This window comes from Aplidium turbinatum, chromosome 9, assembly GCF_918807975.1.
Source record: "Aplidium turbinatum chromosome 9, kaAplTurb1.1, whole genome shotgun sequence".
NCBI classification, from domain to species: domain Eukaryota; kingdom Metazoa; phylum Chordata; class Ascidiacea; order Aplousobranchia; family Polyclinidae; genus Aplidium; species Aplidium turbinatum.
The window spans coordinates 5,018,605-5,035,609 of NC_137480.1; positions in this window are offsets into that span (position 1 = coordinate 5,018,605).

Here is a 17,005-nt window from a genome sequence, read left to right on the forward strand (position 1 = left end):
TGACATAATGTAGATGAGTTAATTTCTTTTTCCTTTTATGGAAATTAGCCTACGATGTTAGTATACCGGGACTGGTTATTCTTGTACACACTCAATGGGTTGACAAAATTTTGGCAAAAACAAGATGGCAGTATTCAGAACACACATTACCTTGTCCTCGTTTGTGGTAATTTCATAGGCGCCTAAGCCGTGGGGCGTGAGGGCCAGGCCCCCACGCATATTTCTGAGTGGGAGCAACTTTTTATGCTGTATTGATACATAAAACAATATATTAGATGAACTAGCGATCGGCAGCAGGAAAACATTTTAAAATGCAAACCGCAACAGCTTTGCGATAAATAATCACTAGAACGAGTAGTGATGCTACAATCCCACCACAGACAAAAAATCTGTCATTTTTGCAATTAATAAACATCAAACAGCTCACATTATCAATGAGCAAAGATGCTTTTAAACCTGTGATAATATTGTTCATTAAACTGAAACCACGTTCACATTCTGCTGTCGAACAAGGTAAAGTTGAAATAGCTGTCATTTTTCATATTGCAAGTTAGCAATATCAACCATTAGCAGCAGTAGCGCAAAGTCTCATTTGCATTCTGCTAACAATGCTATGAATGAATTGATTAGCGTTAATTGGCACCATTTTAGAATTCTGTAGTAGGCAGTGGCGCCGCCAGACCTTCAACAATGGGGAGGCAAAATATTGACAGTGCAAGACAGTAGCGTAGTCAAAAATTTTGAAAAGGGGGATGTTGACAGCTGGCGGGCGCAGCCCGATGGCGTGTTTGCCGAAGGCGACACTTAGCGGCGGGGGGTCTAGGGGGCCTCCCCCAGAAAATTTTGAAAAATTACTTTCAGTTTGGTGCATTTTGAGAGCATTTTCAACAAAATTGTGGGTATAAATATTTCTGTAAAATGGTGCTGTCCGGTGGCATAGCAAAAGGATAAGATCATGTTTTCTTCGGCATTTTTCGGAAATAAAGCTTAGTCTCTATGTTTTCTTGCTGCTAATTCCACACTGAAATACTTAAATGTTTGGTATTGGCAAAACTCGCTCTTTTAATGCAATTTCGTTTAAAATTAGGCAAACTTTGTTTTAGAGACATAGGTTGATTGCTTTTTTTTTGTGAGATTATTTCAGTTTTATTATTTATCAATTTTCTCCTTGGTTGATTCAAAAAGCGATCTTATTCTGGTAAGTCACTAACTTTTATGCTCTAAAGTCAACCCAAAGTTTAGAAAATGTAACGTCATAGAGGTCATACATCTTGATGAGTGTCAAACAAAAAGCTTTGAGACAATGAAATTACTTTAGGCTATTTCTGATATATTCAAGTTTTGTATAACGAATAGCTGTTTAGATGTTAATCTAGATCGAACAAGCGATCTCAGCAGTTGCAGATGGCTTGCATCCTTGCACAGTTTGACGAGAAATTACATCATAGGCTAAAGCTTTTCTTGTAAACAATGTATTAACATCCGTAAATTCAATTTAAAAGGTTGAAACCCCCGAACCCCCCTCCCTTGGCTACGCCACTGGTGCAAGACAGTGGTATATTATTTAATTTCTCTTGTTTTCTACCAGGGCTGGAAAAAATGTTTAGCTTCCTGGGAATCTGTTTTTTAGAGAAAAAATTTCCCGCGGCTTACAATCACGATAATGAGAACCTTAACATTTTACTGATCTCGGGGGCTGACGTAAACCTTAAAAGTCATGTCGACATATTCTTGATGCCCCCCTTATCGAAAATTGTTCTTTGTAATACCGCTTTGAAGGAGGATTACGAGTTACGACTATGAACAAAAGAATAAATTTTTAACTTCATTTTGAATTGAAAAGACATGACGTAATGTCTTCCAACCTTAGTTATATATTTTTTCATTATGTAACACCTTGTAGGAATAAATTGAAAATCAGTATGATCACTCAAAATGAAAGCAATGGGACTACGAATCCTCACTAAACCAATCAATCAATGGTCTTGTTGCACCGAAGATGACAACCTTATATTTTACTGATCTCCGGAGCTGACGTAAACCTTAAGGCATAGATCTGTTGACTCAAAGCAAACCCTTTGAAGGTTGGGGGGGGGGGGGGCTGTCAATTCAACTTTTTTTGTATCAACAGTTGTATCTCTAAAACCACTGAGGCTGCGACTACGAGATTTCTTGACTTTTCCTAACTTTTATTCACCTCTATTGAGCTGAAATTTTGAGCGAATAAAGGTTATAAATTGAAAGATATAAGGCATTTCTCAGCACATCCTCTGAAATATTTCATATTTTATTGTGAAACATTTTCCCCCCAGCTGGATGAAAGTAATTAATTTGGCCCATGTCTCGTTAATCCTAACTGTTTCACAGCGTGAAGGGCATTGGCTGTATGTAAAATAATGTAAAAAAAAATAATCACAACATTACTATGCACGTTCTTCATTACTCTACCAAAAAATAATGTGTAAACTCACGCTACAAATTACACTCATAAGTGACCTCAACATTACAACGTATATGAGCAGTTCTAAAATTCACATAGTTTTAATTTTCGGATATGCTCAGCGTAAATAATTTTACAAAGTGAATCCCAAATTTTGAAACCGTGCCAAAATAACAGAGATATCACTCCTAAAGCATAAGAAGAATCGACAGCCCCCCCCAAAACTGAGCAAGACTCCAGGAGCCCAACTTTCTAAGGGTTAAAAGTCATGTCGACTTATTCTTGATGCCCCCCTTATCGAAAATTGTTCTTTGTAGTACCGCTTTGAAGGTGGATTACGAGTTACGACTATGAACAAAAGAATAAATTTTAAACTTCAATTTGTATTGAAAATAGGCTACATGACGTAATGTCTTCCAACCTTATCACATTTTTTTCCTTACGTAATATTTACCACCACCAAACCACTTTTGACGATCGAATTTGTTAATTTATTATTCGGTAAAATGTTTAGATGATGTCACGTCATTACGCCGATTTGAGATATAATTTCATTTATGACGTCGTATGGATGAAAAACTTTTACAAGTTTTATACTCTGCTGAGATTAAAGAAGAAACATAAATGATAAATATTGGAGAAATTGAGTCTCCTTTACAACTTAAGAATTGAACAACTCAAAACTGCTGAAACAAAACGTTTTGTTCAAGTGAAAGAATCACTGCAAGTAACCAATGCCAAAATTCGCGCGGAAGAAGTCATGGGAGTGTGAGATATCAAAAAATTTAACAGGTTGTTATTTTTCTACATCAATGTGACGTTAGTTAAAACTTTAAAAAGTCTATGTCTTTGCTTCTGTAGAAAATCTTTCTATCTACTGTACAATTTAGTCATCAAGGTTTTCCATACTTTTTTTTAAAGAGAGAGCTTTTACCCCCCCCCCCCCTTGCAACTTGAGTGGACTTACTTGAGGTTGGGATCCAAATATTAAAAAAAAAATATTACTATGTATTAATAAATAAAAAAAAATTAAAAAGATGATGCCCAAAACATTGGGGGGGCAGCTGCCCCGCCTGCCCCCCCTGCCGGCGCCACTGGTAGTAGGCCTAGTTGTCAAGAACCAGCAAGGATAGCATACGCATTCTCTGTGGAAAACCAGAGGATATACTAAAATTGCTCGAAAAAGCAGAGGGTATACTGCGTATACCGCCGTATACCCTCGAATACAGCACTGGTTATGGTATCGTGAATGTTTTACATTAACTTCAAGGTTAGTCTTTTGTGTTTTCTTATCTTGTATTTTCTAAGTTGCCTGTGGAGTGTATTGAAATTCTTTGTATTACTTTCTAAGTAGTGAATGCCATTACCAAGGTTTTTTTCAAAAAAATATCAAAATCTAATTTTTTGCAATTTAAAAAAATATTTTATTTGTTTTTTATTTTAGGACTTTAAAAACCATGTAATCTTGTTTAGCATGAAAAATCATGCAGAATTAATGAAAAGATGATGATTTTATTACATTCTAACCAGAAGTTATGACTAGGGGTGTTCAATTTCGATTTTCGATTCGATTAAGGTGATATTCGAAATTCGTTTTTCGTATCGGACATATTCGAAATTATAGCAGCCCTTTCGGCTGAACGCGGTTGAAAGTAACGTGAGTGGCGCGAAATCTGTCTTGTCGCATTTTGCAAGCAAAAAAAGACTTCAACGCATGCGCATCGTCGATCACGTGACTATCACACGCTCTCGCGGGTCCAACGGCCAGTCCTGCACCAGGGATGCCAGGTTGGCATTTTTAATGCCAAATTTCACAAATTTCTCTCAAGAATGAAGATAGCTAGGTTGTGCAATAGCAGAAAGTGTAGGCTGAGCTTTGTCGTAGTTTTATCCATTTTTTACCGAATCCATAGGTGCCTAAGCCGTGGGGGCAGGGCCGTAGCCAGACCGCAGAGCAAGGGGGGGGCAACTTTTTTATGGGGGGGGCGAAAAAATTTAAATGGGCAAAATCATTATAATTGTAGCTGTTGCTTGAGAATGTTGAGATTTTGCCAAGGGGGGGCAAAATTTTTTTCAGGCTACGGGCCTGCGTGGGTGCCAGGCCCGCACGCATATTTCGGTGTGGGGGCAACTTTTTATGCTGTATTGAATATTGATACATAAAACAATAGATGAACTAGCGATCGGCAGCAGGAAAACACTTTTTGAATGCAAACCGCAACAGCTTCGCGATAAATAATCACTATGAACGAGTTGCGATGCTACAATCCAACACCAGACAACAAAATCTGTCATTTTTACATTGTTTAGTGTCTACAGACGTTGAATCAATGTAAAAATGACTGATTTTGTTGCCTGGAACATAGCAAAAATCTACCATTTTGTGTCGATTCAATGTCATCAGATGTTGAATACACCCAAAAACAACATAATTTGCTACGTAGACGCAGCGTGCGTTTAGCTTTATGCGCTTGCAAACATACTCGATGTCGCTTTCGAGTCGAAACCTCTGCACTCTGCAGTGAAATGTCGCGGCAGTGAATCGCTCGCTGTAAAAATGAACTTGAAGTGTTTTGGATCCCAGCGACCTCAGCTCCAGCGGAGCGATCGTTTTCAAAAGCTGGCCTGACCGTCACGAAGCTGAGATCCCGACTGACGGGTGACCATGTCGATCAGCTTGTGTTCATAAACACCAACATGGGCCTGGAGCTGTAGACGTTATTTTGTGTTCTTTTTTTGCAAATTTTCATGGCTTTTTTTCGCGTTTTCTAGCAAATTTTTATGTCATTTCTTTCAATAAAATCTCATTTTGCAGTTTGGTGAATAGTTGTGATATTTGAAATCAAAATTCGGAAATCGAAAACAAATTGAATTTCGAATATTCAAATAATCGAAATTGAACACCCCTAGTTATGACCATTCAAACATTTGACTTTTATGTCTAACAAGGGGGTATTTCTCAATATTTCAAGGGGGTGTGGGACCTCAAAAAATTGGAGTTGGTCAAAAATTTAAAAAGGATACTTTGTTTGACCAAAAATCCCATCTATTAATCACTATTACAAAAAAACTTTTTCGAAATGGAACACCCTAGTGCTCACTGCCATAACATCGACACTGCCATAAACAGCGCCCTGCGCACAGTGACCGGATGCCTGCGCCCCACACCATTGGACAATCTCCCCATTCTCGCTGGCATCCAACCCGCTGAGCTTTGTCGCGAAGAAGCCACTCTGTCCCTGGTCGATGGGCACTGGAGCCTAACCACCTTCTCCACCACAAAATCTCTGCTATCCCAAACGAGCACCCCTGTCGTCTGAAATCAAGACACCCATTCGTGCCAGCCGCTCAACTTCTTATCAACGAAGCTGATGTACAAGACATCTCTGCGGCTACTTGGGCGGACCATAAATGGAGTTCTGAATGGAAGTCAAACCGCCACCAGACTCTTTTCGTTCATCCCCGACGCCGACACACGCCCCATCGGTCTAACACTACCAAGACAGGCATGGGTGCACCTCAACCGTCTCCGTACGGCGTCAGGCTTTTCCGCTCAACCATGCACCAATGGGGAATGGCCTCTTCCTCCTCCTATGAATGTGGTGCCGAGGAACAGACCGCAGACCACATCATCAATGACTGCTCCATCTTCAAGCCACCTAACGGAGTGGAAGGTCTGCGTGTCATGGATGATGAAACCAAAGACTGGCTGCTCTCTAGTAGCCTTCCAGTGTAGTCCGGGAACATCGTGAATCTGGGGTAGTAAAAGGATAGACACTCGGCCCCAGAGACTCACACGACGACGACGAGTGTACTGGTTTACAAAAATGATACAGATAATAAGTGCTAGTGCTATAAGAGATGATCAACCAGCATGTTGTAAGGTACGGTACCGGTAAGTAGGCTGAGCAGCGCAATATACACCTACCAAGTAGTAGGCTACCGGTACCATAAGCTACCAGTACTGAATCTAGCCTAATAAACTCATTTTATAAACAATACATTTTGGTAGAGTTGACTTTCTTCAACCATAAACAGATAAAACCAAGCAACCACACGGCATTTAACATAATATATTAAACTGAACATATATAAATTACGAACGTTTTCGGCCATACACATGTTAGCCCTTTTCAAGTAACAAAAAAATAACTGATTTTACATCCACATTGAAATCAAAACAACATTTACAAAAAGGGTGAATCTGGTGTGTGGTGAAATACTTTTCTTATGAAATATCAGACATAAAATTACTTAGGATCTGTTTCAGATCCAAATCTCAAAAAGCAAAAACCAAAAACAGGATCGGATCAGGATCCCAAAAATCTTGGATTAGTACATCTCTGGGATAAAGTATCCTTACTCAAGTCAACAGTTTACTTGCCTCATTTAAAAAACAAAAAACTATTACCAGAAATTACTTATATACATACCGGTACTTATAATATGGACACTCAACTGCTTCCAGTGTCAGTTTGTTAGGTTGGTTCATAAAAACAGAAAGGTTTTATTAGTCTATTTTACCTTAAATAGCACATTTTTATTTTGTGACTTCTATCGTTTTCTAGACCCATGAAACAAATAGAACTGATTAAAAACTGTTGCACATCAACATATTGGTCGTCATCATCTACCAGCTCATCCATTCCTTCACCCACCAGGACAAGAAACAATAACTTAAACTAGTATCAAACCTCAATCGTCTTAGGCTACTGTGTGATGTGCAGTCTAACCATAGAAAGAGCTCAACACCTGCTCTCCTGGGCCACATTGAAACGGGCTTTTGCCTGAGGATGAGTTTCTTTTACGTCCGGTTTTCTTTCTCCATCCTATTATTATTATGACTGCTCAATGCTCATCTACATCAATATTGGAACTGGCAAATTCAATCCACAACACTTTTCATTAGGCTGTCATTCATTAGCCTACTTACATGTGTGCTTCTCTCTGTTTTTGTTTTATTTTTTGCTATTTTTTTTTTTTTGGGGTTTTGTGGCCGTGCTAACTACTGATATATAGCCTACTACATAATTTTTCATTCAGGCACGTTTTAAACCTTTCAAGGCTTTGCCACCTTTTCCCGTTCGTTAACGTGCTGGTAGGTTTATATCGATTTTTGTAGTTAGTATCTTTTTCGTCCCGGACGCGTTAATGACGAAAAATAAAATGATTGATTGATATTCCTTGCCTAGTTAGCATTCAGTATTTTAGTTGGTAAGTTGAGATTAGACACCAATCTTCCAATACCATGCCAAAACACATTGTCGGCATCACGGTAGAGGTTGGCACATCATCATAGAATTAAGAAAGAAAAGCGCTAGGGAAAAAATAACGTGTTTTTTTCTTTCGCTGCTTATTCTTTTCGTTTTAAAATTGTAGCCTCTCCTTATATTTATTCTGGCAACTACACTCATATTTTCCTTACAGTTCACAGGATCGTTCCATAAAGCTGTCGAAGAACACAGCACATCATTATCAGCCGCCCCGATAGCTCAATTGGTTAGCGCTTCACTTCTGGAACGAAGAAGCTTCAAGATCAATAGCGGCGCTGGTTCGACTCTCGGGGTGTGCGCTTGAGCAACGCACGTTAAGGTGTGCTCTCCATTCAGCGGCATCTAATGGATGGAATAATTCCCAGGCAACAAGACTTCAACAATCGGAAACTTCACTCTGTCAATCTCGGTGACCGGGCCTGCATCAGTGATTCAAAGCCTCTACAAGTATGCGAAATTGCCAGGATTAAGCTCTGCAAGAAGCTTTCCCAGTTCGAGGATAAAGATTCGATTCAATCAATCATAAATCACTGTCCAGTGTTTCGGTGTGCAGCGCACGTGGATCTCATAGACCACCATCATTCTGGCAGAATAATTTTTCCGCTTTCCGCCTAAAAAAGTCATCCGTGAATAAGTGCGAGGTATACAATGCGACCTAAGCTACTTTCGACAAATCTCAAATAAAACTACAATCCGCAATACATGCCACTTAAATTTTACATGCATCGGATTCAGTATTGAATTACCTTTCCAGGGGTGTGCACCAATAGGTGGGCATTTGGGAGGAACTTCCAGAACGGTCCAAAAATGTGAGATATATTTACGATGATCAAGAAAATAATGCAATTTTTGCATAACTGACACTTCTCCAATAAACCTCAAATAAAACTGTAATCCGCAACACATGCCACTTAAATTTTACATGCATCGGATTCAGTATTGAGTTACCTTTCCAGGGGTGTGCACCAATAGGTGGGCATTTGGTAGGAACTCCCAGCAGAACGGTTCAAAGATGGAGGATATATTTAAGATAAACATTAAAATAATGCAATTTTTGCATAATTGGCACTTCTCCAAACATCTTCGAATCAAACTATAAATCCGCAACACGTGCCACTTAAATTTTACATGCATCGGATTTAGTATTGAATTACCTTTCCAGTAGGGACAGTAGAATACCGGGACGACTCACTTTACTGATTTTTCCTACAAAATGAACAGCTGGAGGGTTACTAAAAAGTTTAAAAATTAGCAGAGCTGCACAACGTTTTCTTTGCTTTTAGGTAAATTTATTCTCATCAAATGAATTGCTATATTTGGTTAAACTTGTGGGTGCTAGAAAATCTGCAAAACCTCATACTGCAGCAGTTTGAGGCTACCTACCGTTACCGGTGTTGCGTGAAGTCTACCCTTGCATTATCATGACTTGAATACTATTAAATGAACATGATATCACATATTTCCTAAATATATTTTGGCGATACACACTTTGTACACACGTGGGCAGGTCATATAAACTGCACCTGAGTATGCAACATATGGCAGTAGACCTCAAGCTGTAGTTGCATCAAATTTTGTCATAACATTGTGACCCTCCAGTTGTCCACCTTACTTTTGAGTGAGCAATCCCCTATTTCTACCATCCCTACTTTCCAGGGGTGTGCACCAATAGGTGGGCATTTGGTAGGAACTTCCAGCAGAACGGTTAAAAGATGGAGGATATATTTACGATGATCACGAAAATAATGCAATTTTTGCATAATTGAGTTCCTACCAAATGCCCACCTATTGGTGCACACCCCTGGAAAGGTAATTCAATACTAAATCCGATGCATGCAAAAATTAAGTGTCACGTGTTGCGGATAATAGTTTTATTTGAAGATGTTTGGAGAAGTGTCAATTCTGCAATAATCTTATTTTTTTCTTGATCATCGTAAATATATCCTCCCATCTTTCGACCGTTTTGCTGGGAGTTCCTACCAAATGCCCACCTATTGGTGCACACCCCTGGAAAGGTAATTCAATACTGAATCCGATGCATGCAAAATTTAAGTGGCATGTATTGCGAATTACAGTTTTATTTGAGGTTTATTGGGGAGATGTTTTTTATGCAAAATTTGCATTATCTTTTTGATTATCGTAAATATATCTCCCATCTTTGAACCGTTCTGCAGGAAGTTCCTACCAAATGCCCACCTATTGGTGCACACCCCTGGAAAGGTAATGCAATTCTGAATCCGATGCATGTAAAATTTAAGTAGCACGTGTTGCGGATTGTAGTTTTATTCGAAGATGTTTGGAGAAGTGTCAATTATGCAAAAATCGTATTATTTTTATCGTCTATTGTAAATATATCCTCCATCTTTGAACCGTTCTGCTGGGAGTTCCTACCAAATGCCCACCTATTGATGCACACCCCTAAAAAGGTAATTCAATACTAAATCCGATGCATGTAAAATTTAAGTAGCATATGTTGCGGATTATAGTTTTATTTGAGGTTTATTGGAGAGGATATTGTCAATTATACAAAAATTGCATTATTTTCTTGATTATCGTAAATATATCTTCCATCTTTGAACCGTTCTGCTGGAAGTTCCTACCAAATGCCCACCTATTGGTGCACACCCCTGGAAAGGTAATTCAATATTGAATCCGATACATATAAAATTTAAGTGGCACGTGTTGCGGATTACAGTTTTATTCGAAGATGTTTGGAGAAGTGCCAATTATGCAAAAATCGTATTATTTTAATGTCTATCGTAAATATATCCTCTATTTTTGAACCGTTCTGCTGGGAGTTCCTACTAAATGCCCACCTATTGGTGCACACCCCTGGAAAGGTAATTCAATGCTGAATCCGATGCATGTAAAATTTAAGTGGCATGTATTGCGGATTATAGTTTTATTTGAGATTTGTTGAAAGTAGCTTAGGTCGCATTATATACTTCGCACTTAATCACGGATGACTTTTTTAGGCGGAAAGCGGAAAAATTATTCTGCCAGAATGACGGTGGTTCTCATAGACCCTGATATGAAGACATTGCACTGGTTGTAACAATTGATTGATTGAATCTTCATCCTCGGACTGGGAAAGCTTCTTGCAGAGCTTAATCTTGGCAGTTTCGCATATTGTAGAGGCTTTGACTCAGTGGCCGAGTGGTTAGCGCGTTGGGCTCGCAGTCGAGAGCCTGCATGTTCGACTTCAGCCAGTCCGCCCCGATAGCTCAATTGGTTAGCGAGTCACTTCTGGAACGAAGAATCTTCAAGATCAAGCGGCGCTGGTTCGACTCTCGGGGTGTGCGCTTGAGCAACGCACTTTCAGGACTGCTCCCCATTCAGCGGCATCTAATGGATGGAATAGTTCCCAGGCAACAAGACTTCAACAATCGGAAACTTCACTCTGTCAATCTCGATGACCGGGCCGCGAAATTTTTTTTCCCACGAGATTTCTGTCTCATTGATTTTAGTCACTTTAAAAGTAAGATTTTCCGAAAGTGTTTGAGAGATTGGTTGATTCAGATTGCGAAATAACTATTTGCCAATAAAATTCTGCAATGATAATAAAATATAAGCTTTCCCTAACCCTACTTTTTTGAAAAGCTCTTGTGCACCGCAAAAATTAATTTAAAGAAAAAAAAAAGTTTGACTTCGACGGGCGTCGAACCCTCGTTCTCACGATTACTAGGCAGAGGATGATACCACTGAACCAACCGTGCCAACGAGAGAATGTTGCATTCACACGGTTTTAATACAAACTTTTACCAAAATATGTAAATGAGACAGAAATCTCGTGGGAAAAAATATTTCGCGACCGGGCCTGCGTCAGTGATTTAAAGCCTCTACAAGTATGCGAAACTGCCAGGGTTAAGCTCTGCAAGAAGCTTTCCCAGTCCGAGGATAAAGATTCAATCAATCACCCGCACTTGCTGTTGTTTCTCTGGGCAAGAAACTTTACGATAATTGCCTCTACCCAGTGATCGATTTCGAGTAATGGGTAGTACCAAATTTAAGTCATAAGTAGAGTAGACAACCGGAAACAGACATTGCCGTCGGCTGCAGCGTGGGTCAGGTGTACGTCAGAAGCGTACACCCATGCATAGCGCTCAAGTCCGCTTTCCCGCAATGCAGGATAAAGATAATAAACAAAACAAAAACAAAACAGTGACGCAGGCCCGGTCACCGAGATTGACAGAGTGAAGTTTCCGATTGTTGAAGTCTTGTTGCCTGGGAATTATTCCATCCATTAGATGCCGCTGAATGGAGAGCACACCTTAACGTGCGTTGCTCAAGCGCACACCCCGAGAGTCGAACCAGCGCCGCTTGATCGTGATGCTTCTTCGTTCCAGAAATGACTCGCTAACCAACTGAGCTATCGGGGCGGAATGGGCGGATGTTGGAATTGCTGTCTCATGAGCAAGAAAAAGAAGGGAGATGTTTAACAGGGTTTTTCTATCCCGTTTTAGAAGACTTGATACCATCACTGCTGTTCCTTTGTGTTTTTTATTGAACTTGGATTAAAAACAGATTTTCACACCACCAAAATATTGAACATAAAGTCGCAACCATCCGGATGGCTGACATGACATCTAACATTCAGTTCAGTTGTTTTTATTTCTGACCATCATATCAAAACAATACACGTCAGCATAGCAAAGGTCGAGAAAAGGGTAGAAGGGACAAAACGCGAACGTTAAAACGTGCTTGAGACCGAAGTAGCCTAAGTTATTGAGTTGAAAGAAATTTGGCACGGTCGCATGTCGCAACACCTTCAGAAAAATTTAAGATATAAAGGGAAAATAAAAAAAAGAAAATGTTACAAAGCAAAAACAACATAGGCTATATTTAGGCTATAGGTTTATTAGCCCACATAGCTTTAGCTGATATATTCAGCAGCGGTCTTCAAGTCAAGCAGCCACCTTTAACTCATCAATGATAATTATAATTGAATAATTGAGACAAAGAGATAATAATACATAAATAATGGTGAAGCTGTCCAAGATGATAAGAAATTAAAAAAAACAAAAAAAACAGTAGGTTGATTTAGCATTTGCCTAATATGAGTCAATAATTTTCTTTTTGTAACTTACATTCTTTTAAAGGAAGTGGCTGCGTTTACGGCGCCGTAAATACAGACGTTCCATGCCTTTTTTCTAGTCTTTACGTAGCTTTTAGTGCGCATGCGAGTTGTTGCTGAAAAAAGATGAATATATAACTAAATTCAACTGTTTTCACCAAGTGATTCAGTGGCGCATGCAGTCTGCGTCAGATTCGTACTCCCAAGGATATGAGTTCGATACTTCCAAGAGGTGTGCTTTTTTCTAAGCTAAATTCTCACCTGAAGTGACTCAATCGTTAGGCTGCGCATCACAACGAAAAAACAGTATATGACAAACATAGCAGAGATCTAGAAAAAGGGAGAAGAGACAAAACGCCGACGTTATACCGTGGGTTGCCAGATTGGGCGCTTTTACGCCCAATTGGGCTACTTTTGATTTCTCCAGGCGCCAAAAATTCGCGTTGGGCGCGTTTTTTTGGCTGGCGCCCAATTGGGCTACTTTTTTCAAAAATATATTATAACTTTTTATGCAAAAATTGTATCATGTTTGAGATTTTTACCTAATTCGTAGTTATTTCATTGAGGAGCAGCGTTTTTGGAGGCCTCTGTCAGGCAGGGTTACCAATTTGGTATAAAGATGCCAATTTTCAAAAATATGCATCTGTGATATGCATGTTTAGGCTTTAATATCTGGAAATCCTGGCAACTTAAGTGATCCAGGTTTTCATGAAAATGCAGTGGACATCAGTTCAGTTTGTTTTTATTTCTGACCATCACAACGAAAAACAATACATGTCAAACAAAGCAGGGGTCTAGAAAAAGGTAGAAGCGACAAAACACGGAAGCTATAACGTGCATGATGCCAAAGCAGGACAATCAGTTATGGCATATGGTCACAATTAACACCTTAATAAAGTTTTTACAAATGTAGAAAGATGAGAAAAAAAAGGCTAGTGAATTTTTTTTTAACAATTTATATGAGTAAAAAGATAGTTTCTACGTTGATCGACCTTGGAGGGTTATTAAAACTGTTGATGATCTTGAGGGGAACACTCTTGATGCGTTAGCTCAGGGGTGGGCAAACTTTTTATCTCGAGGGCTGCATTCAGAATCTGAATTTGTTCGAGGGGCGCAGTATAGTATAATTAAGATTATAAGCCAAAATATCAAATCTAAAACAGTCAAAACACAAGCTTTTATTTATTTGTAAAGTGACGAAAGAAACGTAGATTTTATATACAGTAGCCTACATGTATTGCATAAAAGATACGGTATAAAAAATGTTTGTGTCAATTATTTATTTGAACACAACCCACATCAAGATAACACTTTGCCAGACGCACTTTGAGCGAATTAAACAGAATGCATCTGTGAGCGAATTAACATAATCAGAAAAACTGTCGCAATCGCCGATTTTCTCTCTACCAACACCAAGAGTCTTGGGCCTTGATCCAAGACTAAAACGAAAAAGAAAGTCTCATGATGCGACAGACCGAAGTCAGAAATTTTGATTGTGACGTAATCGGCTGTTTAGCAATGGCTGCTTTGACACTAATAATATCAATGCATTCATGCAAGATCACAATGTGGCTGGGGAAACAAACTACTACAATGCGACAAAAAGACTATAATTTCAGTTCAGTTCAGTTGTTTTTATTTCTGACCATCATATCAAAACAATACACGTCAACATAGCAAAGGTCGAGAAAAAGGTAGAAGCGACAAAACGCGAACGTTAAAACGTGCTTGTGACCGAAGTAAGTTATTGAGTTGAAAAAAAATTTGGCACGGTTGCAACACCTTCAGAAAAATTTAAGATATAAAAAGAAAATAAAAAAAAGAAAATGATACAAAACAAATAAATTTAGGCTATAGCTTTATTAGCCCACATAGCTTTAGCTGATATATTTAAGATTTGTATGGACAGTTGCTATGAAGATCGGCCATGGTGCGTTATCAAGAGTGCTGATGGTCTTAAGGGGAACACGTCTTGATGCGTTTAGCTCATAGCAAGAAGAGCAAGGCAGGCAAAGAAAACCCCACAAAGAAATCCTACCACGGGCAAGCCATTTCAACCGCAACGCACCAGGCCTTGCACGACTCACAAAATAGATAGGCTATAACTTGACGACATGAAAACAATGACGAAAACAAATAAAACAAACTAGCAAGATGAAAAAGTTTAATTAAGTCATTGTAGTAATTAAAATTTTCAAGCAATTTTAGGAATATTTTATTACATATTTGCTTTAGGCTTTCGCGGGCCGCACAGAAAGTTGTTACGGGCCGCATGCGGCCCGCAGGCCGTAGTTTGCCCACCTCTGCTAGCTCATCGCGAAAAGCAATTAAACCATTTTTTGTGTTACTTGGTGTGGTACCAGTACTTGTTTGTAGTTACGGTAATTTAACAAACTGTTGAGTGAATACATGGTTGCCAATCTGTCTGAAAGATGTGAAAAACTGGAAAAACACTTATAATTTGGGACTGACGATCAAGCGCTCCGGAAGAATTTTGTATAATTGCCTATCTCCTTGCTTTTGGCTCCATTTTAGAACCCCAAAAAAATTGGGCTACTTTTGGGCTACTTTTTGCATAAGCTTGGGCTCTTTTTTATATCAACCTCTGGCAACCCTATATACCGTGCATGATACCAGATAGCCGAGTGGTGAGAACGTCTGCGCGGCGTTTGAAAGGACGCGGCTGTGTCTCGGTAACGACACTTAATGGCAAGCCAAAATAAGGGGAACAGCTGACTCGAAGACTAAATATCACTTCGCTGCTTCCTGTTGCCTGTTGTATCGCATCTGTGATCGCAGTGTAGGCTACTGTATGTTATCGCAATGGGCGCAAATGAAAACCCGATTATTATTATAAAGCAGGACAATCAGTTTAAAATATGGTGTCGTCGTCGTGTGAGCCTCTGGGGCCGAGGGTCTATCCTTTTACCACCCCAGATTCACGATGTTCCCGGACTACACTGGAAGGCTACTAGAGAGCAGCCAGTCTTTGGTTTCGTCATCCATGACACGCAGACCTTAGTTCAACTCTCCGTTAGGTGGCTTGAAGATGGAACAGTCATTGATGATGTGGTCTGCGGTTTGTTCCTCGGCACCACATTCACAGAAGGAGGAAGAGGCCATTCCCCATTGGTGCATGGTTGAGCGGAAAAGCCCGACGTCCTGTCCTGGTATAGTGTTAGGCCGATTGGGCGTGTGTCGGCGTCGGAGATGAACGAATAGAGTTTGGCGGCGCTTGACTTCCATTCAGAACTCCATTTATGGTCCGCCCAAGCAGCCGCAGAGACGTCTTGTTCTCAAACCTTTAGTTAGGCTACGTTACGATTCAATCGTTAGGCTACCGGTACGCATTTTTATGGCCGTTCATTTTAGTTTGTTTTTAGTTCTGACCATCACAACGAAAAATCAGTTTAAAATATGGCACGGTCGTAAACACCTAAAAATTTTATAAGTTATAGAATTTTAAAGAAAAAAAAAACTCACTAGCCTTTTTTTTCTTTCTAAATTTATAAAAAAAATTATTAAGGTGTTCGACCGTGCCATATTTTAAACTGATTTTTCGTTGTGATGGTCAGAACTAAAAACAAACTAAACTGTTTCTGTTTTTGTTTTATTTTTTTGCTATTTGTTTTTTGGGTTTTGTGGCCGTGCTAACTACTGATATAGCCTACTACATAATTTTTCATTCAGGCACGTTTTAAACCTTTCAAGGTTTTGCCACCTTTTCCCGTTCGTTAACGTGCTGGTAGGTTTATATCGATTTTTGTAGTTAGTATCTTTTTCGTCCCGGACGCGTTAATGAAGAAAAACAAAATGATTGATTGATTGATTGAACGGCCATAAAAATGCGTAGCCTAACGATTGAATCGTAAAGTAGCCTAACTAAAGGTTTGAGAACAAGACGTCTCTGCGGCTGCTTGGGCGGACCATAAATGGAGTTCTGAATGGAAGTCAAGCGCCACCAAACTCTATTCGTTCATCCCCGACGCCGACACACGCCCAATCGGCCTAACACTACCAAGACAGGACGCCGGGCTTTTCCGCTCAACCATGCACCAATGGGGAATGGCCTCTTCCTCCTTCTGTGAATGTGGTGCCGAGGAACAGACCGCAGACCACATCATCAATGACTGTTCCATCTTCAAGCCACCTAACGGAGTGGAAGGTCTGTGTGTCATGGATGACGAAACCAAAGACTGGCTGCTCTCTAGCCTTCCA